This window comes from Carettochelys insculpta, chromosome 14 (genome assembly GCF_033958435.1).
Source record: "Carettochelys insculpta isolate YL-2023 chromosome 14, ASM3395843v1, whole genome shotgun sequence".
In the NCBI taxonomy this organism is placed as follows: domain Eukaryota; kingdom Metazoa; phylum Chordata; order Testudines; family Carettochelyidae; genus Carettochelys; species Carettochelys insculpta.
In genome coordinates this window covers 12572022-12595537 of record NC_134150.1, presented here as the reverse complement: position 1 = coordinate 12595537, position 23516 = coordinate 12572022, and the positions used below count along the sequence as shown (strand labels likewise).

Sequence of the window (23516 nt, the reverse complement as noted above, 5' to 3'; positions counted from 1 at the left end):
TACACATATGATTTGATGAGATAAAACACTGCTGATTTAGTTGAGAGACTATCCTTCTACTTTAGAGAAAATAATCTCTGATACTATTTGAATGTTAGTATGTTATTTACAGATCTGAAGAAGTGGGCCTGCCCCATGAAAGCTCATTACCTAATATATTATTATTTAGTCTTTAAAGTGCTACATGACTCCTTATTTTACCTTTTCTATTGACTCCCAAGACATGCTTTATAATTTAGCTACACTTATGGGGTTACTTTTTCAGTTCTGAGGACTAAAGTCAACAGGTATCAGAGATTCAATTCAACAGTTTTCAGATACTGTCATTAAACTAATTCTAATTTTTTCTGTATTTATATGACACAAATCACTCAAATGAAGGGAATGCAATGAGCTAAATCACACATCTGTCTCAGCTGATACATCTTTCAATCCAAAGATTAAAATGGCCAATACTCTTCACTGCTACAAACCACTCATTGCCAACTGAAATATAGAGCAGTACTATAATGAAGATGCCGAGATGGTGACAATTGTTGCAGAGGATCTCAGTCCTGTGATGTTTCCCATGGACTGGAGGTCAGTCAGTGCTGGAATACAAGCTGGTGCTGAGATATGGAGCAGTGCCGGCTATCGGAGTGATGGCCATAGGCACGCTGTCTCCAGAGACTGACTGGTGGCATGGACAGTGGTGCCAGGAATGAGATTGCTGCCACAACTTCAGTTCATGGGACTATGACTGCGAGAGGAACCAGGATCCGCCAACCACATACCTCCATGTACTGAAGTAGTTCTCAGCATCTGGGATGCGGGACTTATGCTGTGAGTTGAACCAGCAGCATAAGTCATACTGGTGATGCTCTCTAGAGTGGTGCTGGGACTCTGAGTGGCACCGGAACTCCAAACAGCATTGCAAGACAGATGAGGTGGCCTGTGTCCCAACATCACTGGCTTGCCTCTGGGTAGAAGTGAGCGAGTGAGAGTCAGAGGCTTGTCTCTGACAGTGGGAGATTTCTGCACTGTCATTTTGATGAGCTCTATATTGACCTTGAAAGCAGCACACATGAGCCGTGTCTACACGTGCACGCTACTTCGAAGTAGTGGCACTAACTTCGAAATAGCGCCCGTCACGGCTACATGTGTTGGGCGCTATTTCGATGTTAACATCGGCGTTAGGCAGCGAGACGTCGAAGCCGCTAACCCCACGAGGGGATGGGAATAGCGCCCTACTTTGACGTTCAACGTCGAAGTAGGGACCGTGTAGTCGTTGCGCGTCCAGCAACATTGAAATAGCGTGGTCCGCCATGGCGGCCATCAGCTGAGGGGTTGAGAGACACTCTCTCTCCAGCCCCTGCGGGGTTCTATGGTCACCATGTGCAGCAGCCCTTAGCCCAGGGCTTCTGGCTGCTGCTGCTGCTGCTGCAGCTGGGGATCCATGCTGCATGCACAGGGTCTGCAACCAGTTGTCGGCTCTGTGGATCTTGTGTTGTTTAGTGCAACTGTGTCTGGGAGGGGCCCTTTAAGGGAGCGGCTTGCTGTTGAGTCCACCCTGTGACCCTGTCTGCAGCTGTGCCTGGCACCCTTATTTCGATGTGTGCTACTTTGGCGTGTAGACGTTCCCTCGCAGCGCCTATTTCAATGTGGTGCTGCGCAACGTCGATGTTGAACATCGACGTTGCCAGCCCTGGAGGATGTGTAGACGTTATTCATCGAAATAGGCTACTTCAATGTAGGCTTCACGTGTAGACGTAGCCATGATGGGCATGGCCACTTCTTCTACCTGTAGATTCTGGGAGCCCAGTAGAATAGGGCTCCTAGGGTGGGCCAAAGCTTGTGGGACCAGGAGAAAATGGGTAGAAGATTTCATGCCCAAAGGCCCTTCTGCCATGCTGTCCCTTGATGTGAAAGCTGATGTCACAGCAACCAGTGCCAACCTATCCTCATTCATGCACCTAGACAAAGAGTGAGAGCAATTTTGGGAGGTGAAGAACTGTGGCGCTGGTGTGGTTGATGACCTGAATCCTTTCTTGGAGCTGCTTCTGGAACCACTTAGGGGAGCATTCCGGATGAAGGCTCTCAGGTTCAGGTGCTGCCACTTTGTGGGAGCAGCGTCAACTACATCAAGAATTGATAAAGTTGAAAATTGCACTCTCTCCTTGTGCACGGTTGAGATACCTTGCAGATTTTACATCTAACTGGTGCACCTCCCCAGATACTTGAGATCATAGTGGGGCACAGGCTTCAGACAGGACTTACAAGGTTTAAACCACTGAGACTTGATGTAAGTCTCAGGTGAAACACAGGTGAGAAGTGAAAACTCTTCACAACTGCTTAAACTACAACTATGACCAACTAAGGCTGCGTCTACACTTACCTGGAATACTGATGCCTGCTACGCAATTTTAGGTATGCCAACTGCATACCAAAAGTTGATTTTCAAACCATCAATATTTGTCCCTGTCCCCACTGCAGAATGATGACAGGAGCGCTTCTCCCATTGGCATTTCTTAATCCTTGTGGCTCGCAAGGAGTTCTGGGGTTGACATGCACAAAACAGCACCCTGGAAGATCGAACCTAAGCGTTCGATCTTCCACCGCAAGCCTAGGCCCAGCCTAAGATACTTATCTAATAATCATCATTGCCATTGGTGGTAAGAAGGCATTGAAGGGGGCGTGTGTCGGTCCAGTCACATGTAGCGTGCCATTCTGGTAACACTCCAGGGGGCTCCACTTTCAACCTAATCAGCAGTTGATAGGAGAAAAAAATCTTCCAAACAGCTGTGTATGTGGCATGTACACACCTAGCTAGAATTGATAAGAGGAAGTATTTGAAGAGCAGTTTTTACAATGGAGGTGCTGAGAGCCATTGAATCAAACTGTAAACTCCGTATACAATAGAAACCACTTCAAGCCAGTGGATGTGGCAACATCCCCAACACCTCTAGTTTCAGCATCTATGCTCTGAACTGTTGAGACATAGCAAAAGTTGTAGTTGCAGCTCAACAAATATCTAGCATATGCACTTCCTCTGCAAAGGCTGTGTGTTACTTCACTGCATAGACTAACTCAGGGGTAAGCAACCTTTCAAGACGGAGTGCCAAAATTTGACATTTTGAAGTCTGTGTATTGTCCAAGTGCCAGTGATACCTTTTAAACTTACTAATAGTTCTGCTTACAACAGCTTCATTAATAAATTGAGATGCAGAGCTTTGCTGTTTAGGTGGTGGTTGGTAGCATAAGCTAGTCTTTTGTTAATCTACAGGTGGCATGGCTTTGAGCAAGCTCCCAGATGCATGGGAAAAGAGGGGTAGGGTTGAACTCCCGCTCTTGGCACCTGTGCTAAGGGTTGTTGATCCCTGGACTAGCCACTTATTTGGTGGTGGTAAATTTGCCACATTATAGCAAAAACATACCAGAGAAAATCCTTGATGAAAGTCTCTTAAAATGATACTGGAAGACCCTTCATCCTGTACATCAGCGCCACAAATAGTCGTGAGGAAAATCTACACAATGTAGTCCTGTCCAAGCAGAATGCTAGTACTTTACCAGCATACAGTGTGTAAAGATTCCTCACACATTTTTGAGCATGAAACTTAGGGAAGAAAGTTAGTAAATAAATTGCCTGATTGATGCGAAGTGAAATATCACTTTAGTATTGGTTGAAGGCTCAAGTACACTTTGTCATTACAGAAGATAGTATAAGGTAGGTCAGATACCATAGCTCTCAGTTCACTTAAGCTGTGTCTACACGTGCATGCTACTTCGAAGTAGTGGCACTAACTTCGAAATAGCGCCCGTCGTGGCTACACGCGTCGGGCGCTATTTCGAACTTAACTTCGACGTTAGGCGGCGAGACGTCGAAGTCGCTAACCTCATGAGGGGATTGGAATAGCGCCCTACTTCGACGTTCAACGTCGAAGTAGGGACCCTGTAGACGATCCGCGTCCCGCAACGTCGAAATTGTGGGGTCCTCCATGGCAGCCATCAGCTGGGGGGTTGAGAGACGCTGTCTCTCCAGCCCGTGCGGGGCTCTATGGTCACCGTGTGCAGCAGCCCTTAGCCCAGGGCTTCTGGCTGCTGCTGCTGCAGCGGGGGATTCATGCTGCATGCACAGGGTCTGCAACTCGTTGTCGGCTCTGTGGATCTTGTGGTGTTTAGTGCAGGTGTGTCTGGGAGGGGCCCTTTAAGGGAGCAGCTGGCTGTTGAGTCCGCCGTGTGACCCTGTCTGCAGCTGTGCCTGGCACCCTTATTTCGATGTGTGCTACTGTGGCGTGTAGACGTTCCCTCGCTGCGCCTATTTCGATGTGGTGCTGCGCAACGTTGATGTTGAACATCGACGTTGCCAGCCCTGGAGGACGTGTAGACGTTATTCATCGAAATAGCCTATTTCGATGTCGCCACATCGAAATAGGCTACTTCGATGTAGGCTTCACGTGTAGACGTAGCCCTACACTCCTCACTGAGGTAATTGGCTACCTTCACTCCGAATAGGGCAATGGACAGATAGCTAGCAATTCAAGGAAGAAATCCTTTTATGGAACTAATGGCTAGAACTTGTTGTTTCAGGTATAACAAACAGTTCAGCTCATATTCTATTGAAGCCAGAACCAGGGAATCCTCTTTTTGGGGATAGAGAAGCTCTTGAATTTTGATGAACAAGACTTCCTTGTGCAGGGCTTATTATTCAAAATTATGTTTTGAACAGCTCTCCTCCTGAGCTGTTAGCTATGGAGCATCAAGGCTGTAAAGTGAAGGGCCTCTAAGATGGGATAGAGAAGACAACCATAGTCATATGAGATTGGTTCTAATGCGACTGTAGAGACTCAACAGAGTGTGAAACTGTAATAAGATGGGGTTTCTGGGCACAGCTAGAGAAATCAATCCAGAGTATCTTTGCTTAAAATCTCAGCCATTTATAGCCCCAGGTTGGGATTTCCTTCTTACTAAGGCAAATCCAACCAGCCTCCACAGCACCTCTGCCAACCCTACTGGCCAGTCAAAAGCCACACAATCAAACCCACAGACTTCTCAGCTGCTATACCAGGCCAGACCAACAAACCCCAACTTAAGGTAAGAGGCTCTTAAGACTATTTCACCAAACACCACGCAGATTATTCCAGACCCCAAAGTGCCCAGCCCCAGACCCTGGTGAATATATACTTGGATCTTACCCAAACAACACACTCACCAATTCTTTAGATCTAATATCTAAAGATTTATTAGTAAAAAAGAAAGAACAGGGTTAGAGAGAAGGATTGTTATAGCAATATTTTATATGCATCAATCATAAGTACTGATGCAGGCCAGCGGTGTTATTTGCTGATTCTTGAGAATTTCTGAAAATTCATTTTAGGTTATACAGATTCAGTCATCAGAGTGTTGTACATCCGGCCCACTGGGGTCCACACGCTGGGACAAGGACCCTTGGAGACCACAAGACAAAAGATCCAAGGATACTGCTAAATTCACATCATCCCTCTGAGGGATGGGCCCCTGGTCCAGACAGGCTTAACTCACGAGGACTGAAGAACAAAGAAAGTAACTGCCAGCACACATCTTATAATTTTTCATATGCGGAGGAAAAATTCCATTCTTCTCCATAGGTCTTGGCCCACCACCTGACCAGGTGGGTCTCTGTGCTGAGTTTCCATTTGTTGCAGTCCCAGTGGGAAAACCCCACCATCAGAAAATGGGTTTTGGCCATCTGAGTCTTTACTCAGTCTATTGTCTTGGCTGGGGTGGAGCCCCACCTCCCTCTGTGAATCTCAGCACTGAAACATTTCTCATACAGCTGCAGAGCTAAAAATCTATAACTTTACATACATACATACATGATACAGACACACAAGTAGCATATATAGAATCAGGGCACCATCAGCTTTCATTAGACACCTCACACTGCCTCCCCCGGCACAATACTTGGGGCCAATAGCTACACTGGGCATCCAAATGGCTTCCAGACCCAATATAAAAGTCAAGTATCAGAGGGGTAGCTGTGTTAGTCTGGATCTGTAACAGCAACAAAGGGTCCTGTGGCACCTTATAGACTAACAGAAAAGTTTTGAGCATGAGCTTTCGTGAGCACAGACTCACTTCATCAGATGCTGGTCTTGGAAATCTGCAGGGCCAGGTACAAATAAGCCAGAGCAAGGGTGGAGATAACAAGGTTAGCTCAGTCAGCAAGGATGAGGCTTACTACCAGCAGTTGATCTGGAGGTGTGAACACCAAGGGAGGGGAAGCTGCTTCTGTATTTAGCCAGCCATTCGCAGTCTTTGTTTAAGCCAGAGCTGAGGGCATCGAATTTGCAGATGAATTGTAGCTCAGAAATTTCTCTTTGGAGTCTGGTCCTGAAATTTCTTTGCTGTAGGATAGCTACTTTTAAGTCTGCTACTGTGTGGCCTGGGAGATTGAAGTGCTCTCCTACGGGTTTTTGTATATTGCCATTTCTGATGTCTGATTTGTGTGTGTTTATTCTTTTACGTAGAGACTGTCCAGTTTGTCCGATGTATATAGCAGAGGGGCATTGCTGGCACATGATGGCATAACTTATATTGGTAGATGTGCAGCTGAATGAACCCACGATGGTGTAGCTGATGTGGTTAGGTCCTGTAATGGTGTTGCTGGTGTAGATATGTGGGAAGAGCTGGCAACGAGGTTTGTTGCATGGATGGGTCCCTGAGTTAGAGTGACTGTGGTCTGGTGTACAGTTGCTGGTTAGGATTTGCTTCAGGTTGGCAGGTTGTCTGTGGGCAAGGACTGGTCTGCCTCCCAAGGCCTGTGAAAGTGAGGGATCATTGTCCAGGACGGGTTGTAAATCCCTGATGATGCGCTGTAGAGGTTTTAGCTGAGGACCGTAGGTGATGGCTAGTGGTGTTCTGTTGGTTTCTCTCTTGGGCTTGTCCTGTAGTAAGAAGCTTCGTGGCACACATCTGGCTCTGTTGATCTGTTTTTTCACTTCCTCAGGTGGGTACTGCAGTTTCAAGAATGCTTGGTAGAGATCCTGTAGGTGTTTGTCTCTGTTGGAGGGGTTGGAGCAAATGCGGTTATATCTTAGTGCTTTGCTGTAGACAATGGATCGTGTGGTGTGTCTGGGATGGAAGTCACATGACAGAAACCAATGCTGTTGAAGCTGTGCCAACAATATAAGCATCACTAACATGGTCCTGCTTGATTTGTAATATTCTGGGAACAACAGGAATTGAAGGCTACTCATACCTGAGAATGTCTTCCCAGGACATAAGGAAAGAGTCCACCAGACACCCTGGGCTATAAGCAGATGGGTTCTCTGTACCTTGAAATTTTGAAGCCATGATTGGAGGATTTCAGTAACTCAGCCAAATATTCGCCATGTATTACAAGAGTTCATGCATGAGGTACCGTGGCCGACAATTTGCAGAAGGTCAGATTTGATATTCATGATGGCCTCTTCTGACCTTAAACTTTATGAAAGACCTGCTTGTGAATAAAAATTGCTGACACTTCCTGTTAAAGCCAATTGCAGTCAGGTCTACCTGAGGAATTCCCCACATTTGGAAAACTAAACCTCACTGCATTGGGGCAGAAACCACTTATAGTGACTTGTGAAAAACCTAGTCAGCTGGATCTTCTGGATTGTTCTGGACACCTGGAAGATGTGAAGCTCTGAGATGGTCTGAGTTGATACAAAAGTTCCAAAGCAGCATTGCCTCTTGGCAAAGCTGCATCCATCTTGACCCTTTCTGTCTATTCACACAGAACATGGCTGTTGTATTTTACATAAATATGAATAAAACCTTTCCCTTCATATGGGGAAAGCGTGCCAAGCTATACAAATAGCCTTCAGTTATACTGTATTTTTATGAAGAGCTAAATCTTCCACCTGACGATAGACTAGAGTCTACAGAGATTCCAGGTAGAACCCCCAACATAGAGCAGAAGAGTCTATCAAGTCAAAGTCAAATAAGTGGAAGCAAACAGAATGCCCATACATACATTGGATGGGTCTATCCACCAGTGAAAAGAGCCAAGTACATAGGCACTCAAGGCGCCATATGCAGCGACTGATTATTTGGGCAGTGCAAACCTGCCCAAACCTGCATCTTCCTTGGGAGAGGTCTGACATATCAAATCACATAAGTATACATACACACATACATTCCATACATTCCAGGAGTCCAAAATAATTCTGAACTGTTGCTCTAGGATAGTGTAGTGGCTTAGAGTGATTCTTCCCTAGCTGAGTCAGAGGGAGGCCATTCCACCATCTAATCACTGAGGAATGATTAACAGGGGATTAGCAGTGTAAGAGTACATCTACACTACCAAGTTCTGTCAACTAAAATTTGCTTTTGATGACAAACAGTGAAAGTGTACATGCAACGATGTGACTATTGTCAGGAAAGTGCCCTATTTTCAATGATAAAAATCTCCTGCTACAACAGATTTTTTTTCTTTTCCCTCCTCCCTTTATTATCAAAAAAGAGTTGGTGTACACAATGCTATTTGTTTTATGGACTGAACTGGTTTCTGCCAATATCTCACAATGCCTACCCTGATCTCTCTTCTCAGAGTTTTGAGCTCAGCTGCCTTTCAGTAATGCACCTTCAAAGCTCAGGGAGTTATCAGACAGCTGAATGAACTGCTTCCTTTGTGGACCAAAGAGCAAATCACTGGTGCGCTCTCTATTCTGTCCTGCCCTAGGAACACAGCAACAGGCAAACTTTTGCTGCAGGATAAGGAAGACAGCCTGCTCTGCTGCCTTGACATTCCACAGCACAGAGCGCTCTCAGAGCTATTCATGATGCAGCTCCCAACAGCTGAGGAGGCTATAGAAAAATCTGGAGGGAGTCCTGCGATGCAGAGGGAACACTTCTGCCTTCTCACAACCCTACACTTCACCCACCAATACTGCATTGCTCACATTGTCAGTGATGGTGCCCCAGTGTGGACAATCTATCAAAAGAGGGAGAAAATGTAAATCCATTTTTGTTTTGTTGTCTTTTGGGTGTTGACATAAGTTTTGTCAAAAAACTTGGCAGTGTAGACACAGCCTGAGCCAGTAAGGAGCCCATCTGGGTGGGGCCAAGCAATATTAAGCAGTAGTGTTTAAGCCCTCTGGGTGGGAGAGAACAAAAGGAGTCTCAGGCCCAGGCTCCTGGCTGGACCAGACAGCAAAATGAGTGCAGGCTATCCAGTGTATGGAGGAGAGGTGGGGTTAACAACAAGGGGTAGGGGGACCTAGGTCCATTCTACTCCACCAGGTTTCAGCTCAGGGCCGAAAGAGTGGCAGGGAATCCCAACAGGTAAGTGAGGATCCTGCCAAAACATTCTGACTGTACCTTCAACAAACACAACTGGACTACCATCTGGTTTTCCTTGGCTACCTTCTACCCCTACACGGTTGCAGGGCTTTGTTGCTCACAGGTCCTCTGGCTCCTAGACAACAGTTCTAGCAGCTCCTCAGCTTTTCTTCAAGGGGCAGCTCCACCGGGATACTCATCAGGTGGCAGCTTCTCTAGAAATCTGCCAGGCAGCATCATCTCCCGGTTTTAATCCAGAGGTAGGGGTTGACACAACTAAGTCTGGTTTGGGGCCAGCAACAAGGCAGCAGTAGCATCTGACTCATTCACTGGCTCTACCTCAACTAAGCTAGGGGGTGTACTTATTATGCATCCTGTTCTGCCTCTTTGCTTCTCATCCAAAGGGTGGGTGTGGTCTGACTCCACCCACTGGGGGTGGGAAGTGATTCCTCCCTGTCTACACTCTCTGCCTTGGTTCAGATAGGTATTCAGGTCTAATGAAATGGACTGCATTGTCTAGAATTCAGTTTGTGGGAGGAATGTCCTGGCATTCGTAGAATCAAAAGCTGCTCCTATAAACTCTATTCTCTGAACATGTAAGAGGACTGGCTTTTCTTCATTGCTTTGCAGTCTAACACACCAAAGGTAGAAGAGATCATGGCCGGCCTCTGAGCAGCCAGTCATCCAAGTACAGAAACACAGAGCTTCTAATTTCAGCAGTAACGTAACCTACATTCTTTGTAAAACAAACCATGATGCAGCGAGGCCTGATGGCAGGACTGCAAACTGGTAGTTGGATCAGTTGATCATAAATTTCAGGTATTTCCTGTGGTTTCTATTAATGCAACACGGAAATGCATTTCTTTATGTTTATGGAAACATACCAGTTGCTAGGATGAAGGGAGGACATCATGGAAACCAGAATGACCAGGCAAAACTATTTCCTTTAGCTATTTGTTGAACTCCTTCAGGTGTATTATTGATCTGAAATCTCCTTTTCTCAGATTGGGAAGTAGGGGAAAAAATCCTCTCTTCCTCTGTGAAAAGTGTGAATTTCTTATATGGGTCCCAACAGACAGAGAGCTTCTTGAGAGTGGTCCCTAAAAAGAGGCAGAAATAAACTGAACGGTGTATCTAAATTCTACAAAAATTAAAAGGCTACGAAGCCTGTCATCTTCTGTAAAAAAAAAAAAAAAAAAAAAAAAAAGCACTGGTCCCTCAAAAGGAAGATCCTGAATGGTTCATTGGGTTTCCAGAAGAAGATCAATGACTGGAGCCATGAATACATGTGCATTGTCATGGCCAATGCCAGGTTCAAGCAGCAAATTCTGCAGCACTCAAAGCAACCCAAAGACAGGGCCTGGCCACCATCTTTCCTTCATCCATTAGAGTTAAAAATTCTTGCTTAGCTGCCTCTGGCATCTTGTCCATACATTTCAAAACATTGTCTCAGAGGGAGAAATAATCCTCTAGCAATTCTTGGGCATTGGCAACCTGGAGTTGTAGTCCCACTTCTAAATAAACTTTCCTTCCAAAAAGATCTAGCTTTTTTGTGTCTTGATTTTTCAGTAGATGTCTGTTGACCATGGCTCACTCCCTCATTAGCAGCTGGCAGCAGCAAAGACCCTGGAAAGGGATAAAATAATTTTCAAGAGTCCACAAAGAATCATAATACTCCTGCTCAATCTTTTCAGCTGTAAGAGGAATGGAAAAAAGAGTTTGCCACACCACTTAGTGGGCTCCAAAACTGCGTCACTTATGGAGATCACTGCTTCAGAAAGCCCCATAGATAGCAAGCTATCAACCAATCAAGGAGCTCTCCTCAACTACTTCCATAGCTAGGGACGAAGTCAGTCTCTTATAGAAGGCCCTGGTGGCCACTTTAATCATTCAGTTGAGGCAAGGAAGCACCCAACGCTGTTGGCTTATCTGACGATGAGGCAGAAGAACCCAAGATTGGCTAAGGTACAGCCTCCCTCCTGTTCCTCCAGCAGATTGTTCATGTTCAGTATCAAGTCTTGCACAACGAGTGGCTTCTTATAGCTTTCAACACGAAGGACTGTGAAAACTCCTGAAAAATGTAGAGCACGAGGGCACAAAAATTACCTGGAGGCAGGTGAAAACCCCAGTGGTATGGTCCCAGAACTCAATTTCTTATAGACTAAAGGTCTCTTATGACAGGATTCAGGAGGGAAACACCCTCGGAGGGGAGTGATAGGTAACGTGATGTGACTGACACACAAGCCAACTTCTGATTCTGAACCAGATTCATCTGATCAACAAGGTACAGCATATTTCAATGCCCAAGAATGGTATCTGGGGCAGTGCTCTCTCTAATTTTTTTCCATACACGTGTGGAATAAATTTTGTTAGGTACACTACCAACAGAAACACATGCTGCTGGCCATGGGAACTTGAATCTCTCATGGATGGCCACCAAAGTGCTCAGCCTACAGGGAACACTGGTCTGGAGTTCAGAGAGGACAGGCTTGATGAAACTATAGCTGATTTGCCTCTTGACATTACAATATAAGAGTGTATTAGATTGCCCAGAGGTGCCCTCACTACTGACTACTGGTAATTGGCAAATCTACACAAGTGTCCAAAGGCACTGGGTGAGATGGTTAATGAACTGTTGGTGAAGCTGCCATCAAAACTCAGCAGACTACTTGCCGCAGCATGTGTGTCAGGCACTGATGACCCTGGTATAATGTCTTGCTGCTGAGTCAAAAATGGCAACACTATTGAACCAGATAGTGCCATGAGGTCCAATACTGGCAGTGAACTCTGAGGTGCTATTTGCAACAGGGAATATCTAGGCATCTAACACACTATCTTCCATCTCGGATTGTTTGTTGGTTTCAGCTCTGGAGACTGATCTCTTGGTTGCCAAGTCCTTCAATATTGTCTCCTGGTGACTTTATTTTGGTACCAGAGAAGGAGACTGGTGTTGAGACTCCTTCAAGGTAAGGAAAATGCTCCTGTCTGAAGCAGACGTGCTTGGTACATTCACTGAATGGGGGCTTCAAGGATGGTTACAGAGCTGCCACCATAAAAAAGTACTTTTGCGCTTTAACCTCCTTCTCCCAGGCATTTCAGGAAGCTGAAGTGAAGTGGAGGCAAGAACGTGCCCTCTCCCTTTCTGCTGATACAGAAGATAGCTGTAGCATTGTCCTTAAGAACTGAGAATGTTCTGTTTGTGATGTGGCATAAGAATTCATGGCAAGCCAAGGGGACAGTCCTGAGCCCCCTGATATTGATCTGAAATGAGAGCTCCTCCTGAGACCACATACCTTGAGGCCTGAGGTGACTGAGGATGGCTCTAAATACCAGTGCTGAAGCACCAATGACCATATATGCAGATGGCTAGGGCTTTGCAAAAGATATCCCCACAGAGGTGCTGTAGCAGTCTCACCACTACATGAAAGGTACCATGAGAATCCTGCCCAGATGATAGTTGGAGTAAACTATGGCCAGCCAAGCTTGGAAAGGTGTGAATCTCAACCTTGTGTGTTGAACCACATATACAGCACATACGATGCCATGGTGTCCGAGGAGGCTCAAGCAAACCCGAGCCTGATCTGTAGGGACTGAAGACAGCAGAAACAATATTCAGGCAAAAGACCTTTTTTGGAGCTGAAGAGTTGTGAACTTCTCCAAAAAACTATTTGTTGCACGAGTGTGACTACTTAATGTTTGTTAGTATCAGAGGGGTAGCCGTGTTAGTCTATATCTGCAAAAACAAGAAACCCTGTGGCACCTTACAAACTAACAGCTATTTTGGAGCATAAGTTTTCGTGGGCAAAGACACACTTCATCAGATGCTTATGCTCCAAATATCTGTTAGTCTATAAGATGCCACAGGACTTCTTGTTTTTGAATGTTTATTAGTAGCCCCAAAGACTGTAAGGCTGATTGCATGAGAGTGATGTCGGCCTCCACCAGTGCTCTGGACAATCCTTTGATCTGTCAGAAATTGAGGTGTGGGAAGATGTAGACCCCCTCTGTCTTCAGAAAGGCACCCAACAATTCCGTGAATTTGGTGAAGACCCTTGAGGTGGCTGACAAACCAAATGGCGGAGCCATGAATTCATAACAAGCCTGGTTCACCACAAACCTCAGGAATAGCCTGCGTCTCCAGAAAATTGATATATAGAAGTATGTGCCCTTCAAGTTGAGGTTAGCATGCCAATGCCGTGGAGCTGGATATAGGATAATGGAGGCCAAGGAGACCAGGAGAAACACCAGCTTCCTGGACCCCTCTAGCCTAGGATATGAGAAGAGTCCTGGAAATAGAATCATTTTTCCATTAGCAGTAGTGGAACCTCTTCCACCATTTCCATTCAAAGAAGAGATTTAACTTCTTGTTGTAGCAGAACTCATGAGAAGCATGGTTGTCCTTATGAATTTGGGTGCCCTACACAGCCCGGGCACCTGCACCCTCCCTCTCCTCTAGGGAGCAGAGCAGCAACTCTGCTGCGGGGGTCAGTGATCAGGGTTGTGGGTGCAAGAGTAGGACAGAGAGGCTGGTGGGGGAACAGGTGGAAGGGGGAGCAGTGCAGCCACCAGAGCTGTGGATTGGAAGGTAGAGCAGGGGGCCAAGGGATTGAAGCCACCAGAGCTGAGGGCCATCAGAGCAGGGTGTGGGCAGCTATGGGATTCAGCTGCTGGGAACGGAAGATGGAGTGGTGGGGGTGGGAGAGGTGCTGGTGGATTGGGCCGCGGAGGTGGACCGCAGACGCGCGGGGGGTTAGGCAGCAGGACCGGGAGGTGGAGCTGGGGGCTGAGGAACTGGGCCACGGAGTGAGAGGCAGAATGGGAAGCACTGAGGGACTGGGAGATTGGGCTATGGGGCTGGGAGATGGAAGGGCTTGGGGATTGTTTAGCTGTATCCAGCAGGTAGAGTGGGGGACCATGGGACTGGGGCTGCTAGAGGCAGCACCGGCCTTCGGCTGCACTGGGCATATGCAGGTGCAGCAGAGGGCACTACTTAATTTGGGGCAAAGTGGTGCCCAAATTTAGTGGTACCCTACACAGCTGTGTACTCTGCATATGCCTAGAGATGACCTTTGATGAGAAGGGCCCATGAACAAGGGTAGGGAAGGAGGGTGGCTCAGACACAAACTGGAGAGCATACCTACATTTCACTGCACTTAGGACTCGGCAGTCCAGTTATGTGTTCCCAGGCATGAAGGAAACAGGAAAGATGGTTGGAAAATATATGGTTGACAAGGTCCTGCAAGGTGTGTTTGTAGATAATCTTTGCATGCCTCCTCAAAACATGAGTCAAGTCGTCAGACTGATGTGGGTTCAGCTGAGAGAGCCCTCCAGAGGATGAAGCTGGAGGCAGATTTTTTTCAAACCTTGTCCCCCTCCTTCTCCTCCCCTAATCCTGCCTAGGCAGCTGAGAATATTGGCCAAATTGCTGAAGCCTATAGGACTTCATTGAATGTATTGATATACAGAGGCCCAAGGATTTCAATGTTGCTCTCAAGCATTTAAGATCACGGTGAAAGACAACTGTGAACTCAGAAAAGAGTGAGGAAGATTCAATTCATGGGTCCTGTATTGCTTACTGCACCACTTGAGAGAATCCTGCTCCTGCACATGGTGACAGCTATGGCTCCTGTCCTGACTGTAGAATCAGTGGTGTCCAGTGTTGCTGGCAAAGAGGTCCTGGCCACTGTTTTGCCTTCCTTCATGAGTCTTGGGGAAGCTTCTCCTTGAATATGTCCATTGCTCCCCACATATTAAAATCATAGCAAGCCAGCACAACTTGCTGGTTCACTATATGGCATTGTAACCCCTGCTCCTTCCCACCATGGAATTGGTCTTCTTTCTCAAGCAGATTTAGCTTCCTGGGGTCCTTTGCCTTCAGCATTGGTCCTGTCTGGCCTTGATAGTCCCTCTCATTGGCCATTGTCACAATGAGGGATCTGGGCAAGGGTGATAAATAGAAATTTGCCATCTTTGCCTGGTACAAAGAACTTTCCTTCCCTACACTTAGCTGTAGGAAGGAGAGGCTGGACTGCCACAGAGATTTTATGGGCTTCATGGAAGGCAAGGGCTATGCTTGAGGGACCAGCTGTCACTAGGATGTCCAAGATGCCCTTAGAAGACTCCTTCGCTTCCCCTGCTTTAGTGACTAAGTTGGATGCCCCCTGCTCTATTAAGTTTTGTTTGGCCTTAAAGTCATTGTGGATCAAAGACATGTCCTTCACTATCAATTCCTTATCAGATGATTACAGGGAGCTGGCATGCAATACCAGAATAGTCGCTGTCCCACCCTTTGCAGAAGAGGCCTGCTCCTGTTGCTTGGTGTAGGGGTCAGTACTGGAGTTTTGGTTGTGGGGTTTCATGGTGTGGTACCCAAAGGACGAGACTCCCAGGCTGGGCCTGCATCGGCACCCTCTGTTGACAGAAGCCTTTTGTTGACAAAACTCTTAGAGCATCTACAAGGTTAAGGTACTCTGTAGAGATTTTGTTGGCAAAACCCAGCACTTCAGCCAGCAGCATTATGCCTCCCCCGACCAGACATAGTAAGTGTGTTGACAGTATTCTGTCAACAAAACTGCCATGTAGACGCTCAGGGCCCATTCTGGCAACAGAAAAGAATCATAGAACCATAGAAAAACAGAGCTGGAAGAGACCTAAAAAAGCTATTGAGTCCAGCCCCCTGTTCTAAGCAGGACCAAACCCATCAGATCAGCCCCACCAAGGCTTTGTCGAGGCGAGACTTAAACACCTCCAGGGATGGAGACTCCACTACTTCCCTGGGTAGACCATTCCAATGCTTCACCACCCTCCTAGTGAAAAAGATTTTCCTAGTGTTCAACCTGGACCCTTCCAACCACAACTTGAGACCACTGTTCTGTGTTCTGTCATCCGTGACCACTGTGAACAGCCTCTCTCCAGCCTCTTTGCAACCTCCCTTCAGTAAGTTGAAGGCTGTTATCAAGTCCCCCCTCAGTCTTCTCTTCTGCAGACTAAACGGGCCCAATTCCCTCAACCTTTCTTCATAAGTCATATGCTCCAGCCCCCTAATTATTTTGGTCGCCCTCCGCTGGACCCTCTCCACTGTATCCACATCCTGCCTATAACTGGGGGCCTAGAACTGGACACAGTACTCCAGATGTGGCCTCACCAAAGCTGAATAAAGAGGAATAATCACTTCTCTGGATCTACTGGCAATGCTCCTCTTGATGCAACCTAATACGCCATTAGCTTTCCTGACTACAATGGCACACTGTTGACTCATGTCCTGCTTCTCGTCCACTACAACTCCCAGGTCCTTTTCTGCAGAACTACTACCGAGCCAGTCGGACCCCAGCCTGTAACAATGCTTGGGATTCTTCCGGCCCAACTGCAGGACTCTGCACTTGTCCTTATTGAACCTCATTAGATTTCTTGCAGCCCAGTCTTCCAATTTGTCTAAGTCAGTCTGGACCCTGTTCCTACCCTCCAGCATATCTACCTCTCCCCCTAGCTTAGCGTCATCCACAAACTTGCTGAGGGTGCAATCCAACCCCTCATCCAAGTGATTGATAAATATGTTGAACAGAACAGGACCCAGAACTGAACCTTGGGGCACTCCACTAGAAACTGACTGCCATCCCAACATTGAGCCGTTGATCACTACCCACTGGGCCCAACCTTCTAGCCAGCTTTCTATCCATCTTACCATCCATTTATCCAATCCACATTCCTTTAACTTGCTGACAAGAATATCATGGGAGACCGTATCAAAAGCTTTGCTGAAGTCAAGATAAATCACATCCATTAATGTTCCCCTATCCACAGAGCCAGTTATCTCATCGTAGAAACTAATCAGATTGGTCAGGCATGACTTGCCCTTCATGAATCCATGCTGACTATTCCTGATCACTCTCCTCTCCTCCAAGTGCCTCAAAATGACTTCCTTGAGGAGCCCCTCCAGGATTTTTCCAGGGACTGATGTAAGACTGACCAGCCTGTAGTTCCCTGGAACATCCTTCTTCCCTTTTTTAAAGATGGGCACTACATTTGCCTTTTTCCAATCATCTGGGATCTCTCCCGATCTCCATGACTTTTCAAAGATAATGGCCAAAGGCTCATCAACAATATGCCAACTCCCTCAGAACCCTAGGATGAATTAGGTCCGGGCCCATCAATTTATGTACATTTAGCTTTTTTAGATAGCTCCTAACCTGTTCTTTCCCCACCAAAGGCTGTCCACCTTCATCCCACAATGCATCACTTATCGCATTAGTCTGGGAGCTGTCTTTGTCCATGAAGACAGAGACAAAGAAAACATTAAGTACTTCAGCTTTCCCTACATCATCTGTCACTGGGTTACCTCCCTCATCCAGTAGGGGCCCCACGCCCTCTCTGATCACGTTCTTCTTGCTAACATGCCTGTAGAAACTTTTCTTGTTAACCTTCACATTCCTCATGAGTCGCAATTCCAGTTGCGCTTTCGCCTTCCTGATAACTGCCCTACGTTCTCGAGCTATACATTTATACCCCTCCCTAGACATCTGTCCCAGTTTCCACTTTTTGTAAGCTTCCTTTTTGTGCCTAAGTTTTCCAAGGATTTCCCCAGTAAACCAGTCTGGTCTCCTACCATATTTACTTCTCTTGCTGCGCATCAGGACAGTTTCTTTCTGCGCCTTCAATAGGGCTTCCTTAAAATACTGCCAGTTTTCCTGGACTCCTTTTCCCTTCATGGTAGCATCCCAGGGGATTCTGCCCATCAGGTTCCTGAAGGAGTCAAAGTGTGCTTTTCTGAAGTCCAAGGTGTGTAATTTGCTGCTCTCTTTCCTTCCTTTGGTCAGGATCCTGAAGACTACCACCTCATGATCACTGCTTCCCAGGTTGTCCCCCACCTCTACCTTCCCAATTAGCTCCTCCCTGTCTGTAAGCAGCAGGTTGGGCCGCGCATGACTTCTGGTTGGGTCCTTCAGCACTTGTACTAAAGTGATCCCCAACATTCTCCAGAAATTTCCTGGACTGCTTGTGTACCACCATATTGGTCTCCCAACAGATGTCAGGGTAATTGAAGTCCCCTATGATAATGAGAGCCTGCGATCTGGAAACTTCTCTCAGTTGTCCAAAAAAAGCCTCATCTACCTCATCATCCTGATTTAGTGGCCTGTAGCAGACACCCACCACCACATCTCCAGTGCTGCCTACACCACTAAGCTTGACCCATATATTCTCAACAGGCTTTTCTCCCTTTATGTACTGGAGTTCCAAGCAATTATAGTGCTCTCTTACATACAATGCAACTCCTTCTCCTTTTCTCCCTCACCTGTTCTTCCTGAACAGTTTATACCCTTTCATGGCAGCGCTCCAATCATGAGAGTCATCCCACCAAGTTTCAGTTATTCCAATCAAGTCATAGTTCTTGGACTGAGCCAGGGCTTCTAATTCCTCCTGCTTGTTACCCCGGCTTCTGGTATTGGTATACAAACACCTTAGATAACCAGGCGATCTCCCCGCCCTCACTACTTGAACCAAGAGTCCACTTTTGTTGTACGTTCCTCTTTGCATTTCTTCCCAGCCTCCAAGTTCCTTTCTACCCACAGGGTTTCGGTCACCTTTTCCCAGCAATCCTAGTTTAAAGCTCTCCTCAGTAAGTGTGCAAGCCTACTTGCGAAAATGCTCCTTCCTCTCTTGGTTAGGTGGACCCCATCTCTTCCCAATAATCTTTGTGCCTGGAACAGCGTCCCATGATCGAAGAATCCAAAGCCCTCTCTCCGACACCACCTGCGTAACCATGCATTTACTTCCTCAATTAGACCTAGCCCTTTCCCTTTGACAGGAAGGATGGACGAGAACACCACTTGCGCTCCCAATTCTTTGACCCTTCTTCCTAGCACCACATAATCCGCAGTAACCTGCTCAAGGTCATTCTTGGCCATATAGTTAGTTCCCACATGCAGAAGTAGGAAGGGGTAGTAGTCCGAAGGCTTGAGCAGTTTTGTAAGGCTCTCAGTCGCATCCTGAATTCGAACTCCTGGTAAACAGCACACCTCACGAGATTGCAGGTCCGGTCTGCAGATGGATGGTTCAGTCCCTCTTTGGAGGGAGTCCCCTCACACCATCACCTGTCTTTTTCTTGTGGAGGTGGTGGTCATTGAACCCCCCAGCCCTAGGACTACACATCCCCTGTCCTGCAGTAGAAGCAGTTCTCTTGTGATTTTTCTCCTGTGAGGCTCCTTCCAAAGTATTCACCACCGCAGAACCAGTGGAGAATGTCTGAAAGCGATTACTTATCTCTAGATCAATGGGGGACTTGTGTACTGGCCTTCTTTTTCTTCTAGAACTTACATGCTGCCAGTTCTCCACTTCATCCCTTACCGCCCTCACCGGTTTTTCCGCCTGCCATGCTTGCAAGATTAAACACTCCCTTCTGTCAAGGAAATCTTCATCCTCCCTGACTGAGCGTAGTGTCAACACTTGAGCCTCCAGTCCTCTAATTTTTTCTTCTAAAATGGAGACCAGCTTGCACTTAGTGCAGACGAAATCCCTTCTTTCCTCAGGAAGGAAGACAAATATGGTGCATCCCGAGCAGGTAACAGCAGCAGACCTGCCACTATCTATGCCTGCCATCCTAGAACAGTGATTTAAAAGAAAGGCAAGGGTCCCTGGCCCCTTCCACTCCCTTCCAAACTCCCTCTCTAAACTCCCCGTTTATCGTCCGCTGTTCGCTTGGACACTGCTTTATAAAGCCCTAAACTGCCTCAAAGTCTCTCCCCTTACCAAGGCTCAGCCAATCAGCAGAGGCTTCTAGATAACAAGCTTATTTAGAAGCCAACAGATTCCAACTGCCAGTCCCAGTCCACCCTCCGTGGGGGTGAGGGGGGGATGGGGGGAAAAAAAAACAACCACACACCACAGAGCAGAAAACACCACAGCCACAGACAGAAAGTCCCAAACACAACACACACACAGACAGCTTCTTACTTAAGAATCCTGTATTTCCTTCTCCTTTACCTGCCTGCTCCATGGCGCTGGCTGGCCAGCACAGAGAGGCACCATTCCCCAAAGGCACAACTCTATCATCCCTGCCTCTGGCCACATTTAAAGGGGCTGGTAGCCCCAGGTAGGAAGCTGGATGTGTGGCTACAGGCCTGCTGCATGTGGCTACAGGCACCTCCTGCCAACCACTCCCCACAAGAGACAAAAATGTCCCAGGCAGCTGGAGACCATCCTGGGCCCTCCCACAGCTCAGGTGAGGGATCCCAGGCTGCCAGAAGGGGTGGCAGGAGGCGGGCCCCATCCTGCCCTCTGGGCAGAAGAGGAGGTGATGCTGGACCCCACCGCAAAGCGCTGCAATGCCCCAGGCTATGCATGGATGGCCGAAGCCCTGGCGGAGTGTGGCCACCCAGTTCGTACCCTTGAGCACGTGTGAGAGAAGGTGAAAGAGCTCTGCCAGAGCTACGTGTGGGCCCAGGACATGCAGTGGTGGTCAGGACAGGGCCTGCCACCTGCCCACATTACAAAAAGCTGGACCATCTCCTTGGAGGCAAGGACAGGGCCTCCAGAATGGCCCCTAGGGACACCAGGGAGTGGTCTCCTCCACTGGAAGTTGCCTCCCAGGAGCCCACCAGCTCACCAGAGCCAGCCCAGGAGTCTCCATCAGACCCAGAGTCAAGTCAGGGCACGCTGGTCATTGTCTTGGGCTCAACCACCGCTAGTGTCGCCAGCTCCACTTGGGCATCCACAAAGCTGTTCACAGGACTGTCTGGTGAGTACCCTGTCACATCCCATGGGCTTGGGAGCTGGGAGGCAGGCAGGGTGTGTGACGGGGCCAGGCAAGACGGCTCAGGCAGGCAGGAGGCCCAAGAGCTCACCATGTGTACCAAAGCCCATGGCAGTGCGTACCATCTGCACATTGCAGGCTGCTGCTGGCCCACTGCCAATGCCATGGTGGGGCCCTATGACATCCTGGGTCACAGGGGTGGGGCAGGCCATCCCTGCCAAGGCCAGGTGAAGGACACTTGGCTGGCTGAGTGCCTGAACCCAAGCCCGCACCCCTGCATGGTGGAGAGCCAAATGCATGCGGCAGAGCCCGAGGGAGGGAACGGTAATGCTGGGACCCCCGACACCCATGCTGAAACCCTCACTTACTACAGAGTTGGTGGAGAAGTGGTCAGGCCGTTCCCCCACCAACATCACAGGCTCGCTGAGTGGAAAGATCCACTGTGCTGGTATGCGCTCACTCAGACCAGCTATGTCCAACAGCACAGGGTTGCATATCTTTGCATATCTCCCCACAGCTGCACCATCTGAGGGGTGGGCCAGACCCGCCATGCACCCAGGCAGCCCTGGAGGAGGGAGATGTGGCAGAACCCCAAGCGGTGCACCTAAGGGCTGGCAGCCCATCACTACCACCAGGGCATGCCTGCATCTGGAAGACACGTCACCAGCCGGACAATGACACCCTGTGGGCCTACACAGCTGCCCTTTGGTGCTAGAATGGTCTGATGGAGGAGTGAATGCGCTGTGAAGAAGAGTGGCACTGGGACTGGGTGCAGGCGTCTGAGCAGTGGCTGACCTGGGTGGACTGGCTGCTGGATATTGCGGAGGCCTGGGTAGCCCAGATCACCTCACTTGCTGAGCCTGCTGCTCCCATCCCCCTTGCAGCTGGTGCCCCCACTCCCATCCCTGCTCTTCCAGACCCCATGTAATACTCAACACACTGTGATGGGCAATGGATATGGCTGGGGTTCATCTCCCCCAGAGCCCCCCTACCCCACAATTGCTCCCAGCCCCTCCTGCCCCCTGCTGCTGAGCTGGATGTAGCAGCAGCCCTCCCAAACCCTACCTTCCTGTATTCCCGGCCCCAACCCAGCCTGGTGGGGGTGTCTGGACAAAAGGCACAAAGGGCTCCTGTGGCCAGCATGGGTCACAGCCCTCAAGCCCCACCTGATTGATCCCCCATCCCCAATTCATGGTCCTCATTCCTCGAAGTTCAGGATCCCCACCCTCCCCCTTTTGTAAATAGTTAAGGCACCCTATAGTTACAATGTTATATGTTTATTTTTGAATGAAAGGTTAGAGTGTATACAAAGCTTATATATTTTCACACAAACGACGTCCCTTCCTGGAGGAAGGTGGTCTGGGGGTGAGTGGGTGTGGTAGGAGAGGGGCGTGGTGGGACTAGTATCCAGGCTGGAGTCAGTGGGAGCCACGAACAAAAGACTCATGCAGGGCCTCACAAATGCACGCCCCGTCTGCATGTGCCTGCCAGTTTTGGGCCACCCTGGGCTGTTTGTAGTGGCCCCCTTCCTCCAGCACCCAGCCCTGCAAGAATTCCTCCTCCTTCCTCTCCACCAAGATGTGGAGGGCACAACAGGTGGTCACGACTGCAGAGACATTCCTCTCCCCCATATTTAGCCATATCAGGAGGCAGCAGAATCTCCCTTTCAAGTGGCTGAAGGCCAGCTCGACTGAGTTCCTTGCCCAGGTGAGGTGGCCATTGAACAGCTTCTGTGTGCATTCTCGGTGGCCAGTGTAGGGGCTCATGAGCCATGGGAGGAGTGGGTAGGTCCCATCCCCAATGATGCACAGAGGCATCTACGTGTCTCTAACGGCCAGCTCCTGGCGGGGGACACAGGTGTCTGCCTTCATCTTCCAGAATAGGCTCAAATTCCAGAGGACCCAGGCGTCATGCCCGACCACCTGACGTACAGGTTGAGGAACTGGCCTCAATGGTCTACCAGGGCCTGCACGACCACCGAGTGGTACCCCTTTTGATTTATGAAACATCCAGCACTTTGGTCCAGGGCCCTGATAGGATGTGTTTGCCATCCAGTGCCCCGAAAGAATTGGGGAAGCCCAAGTTGTTGAAGCCAGCTACCAGGGAGTCCACATCAGTGATGAAGATGAGCCTCCAGACCAGGATGTCATTGATGGTGTGTACCACCTGTGGGGACAGGAGACCAGACACAGCTGCAAGTCAATGACCCTAGGCCTCAGTGAGCTCCCCCGTGTCCTCCATCCCTCTTTCTCCCCGTCCCCCTCCTCTTGTCCCCCCGCTCACCCCATCCTCCACTCCTCCCTTCCATTCCACCCATGCAGCCCGAGGCTGCCTTACCTGCATCAGTACGGCCCCAACGGCGGACTTCCTGATCCCAAACTGGTGGCCCATGGAGCAGTAGCTATCAGGTGTTGCCAGCTTCCAAAAGCTATGACCACACTCTTCTTGAGGGTGAAGGCAGACCGCATGTTTGTGTCCTGTCTGGGCTGGG

General features: G+C 48.5%; 1 protein-coding gene across 1 annotated transcript in view; it reads right to left on the bottom strand.

Annotated features, from left to right (window-relative positions):
• The window catches only part of RPGRIP1L (RPGRIP1 like), a 193958-nt gene that overhangs the window by 102884 nt on the left and 67558 nt on the right, over window positions 1–23516 (bottom strand). The window lies entirely within an intron of this gene.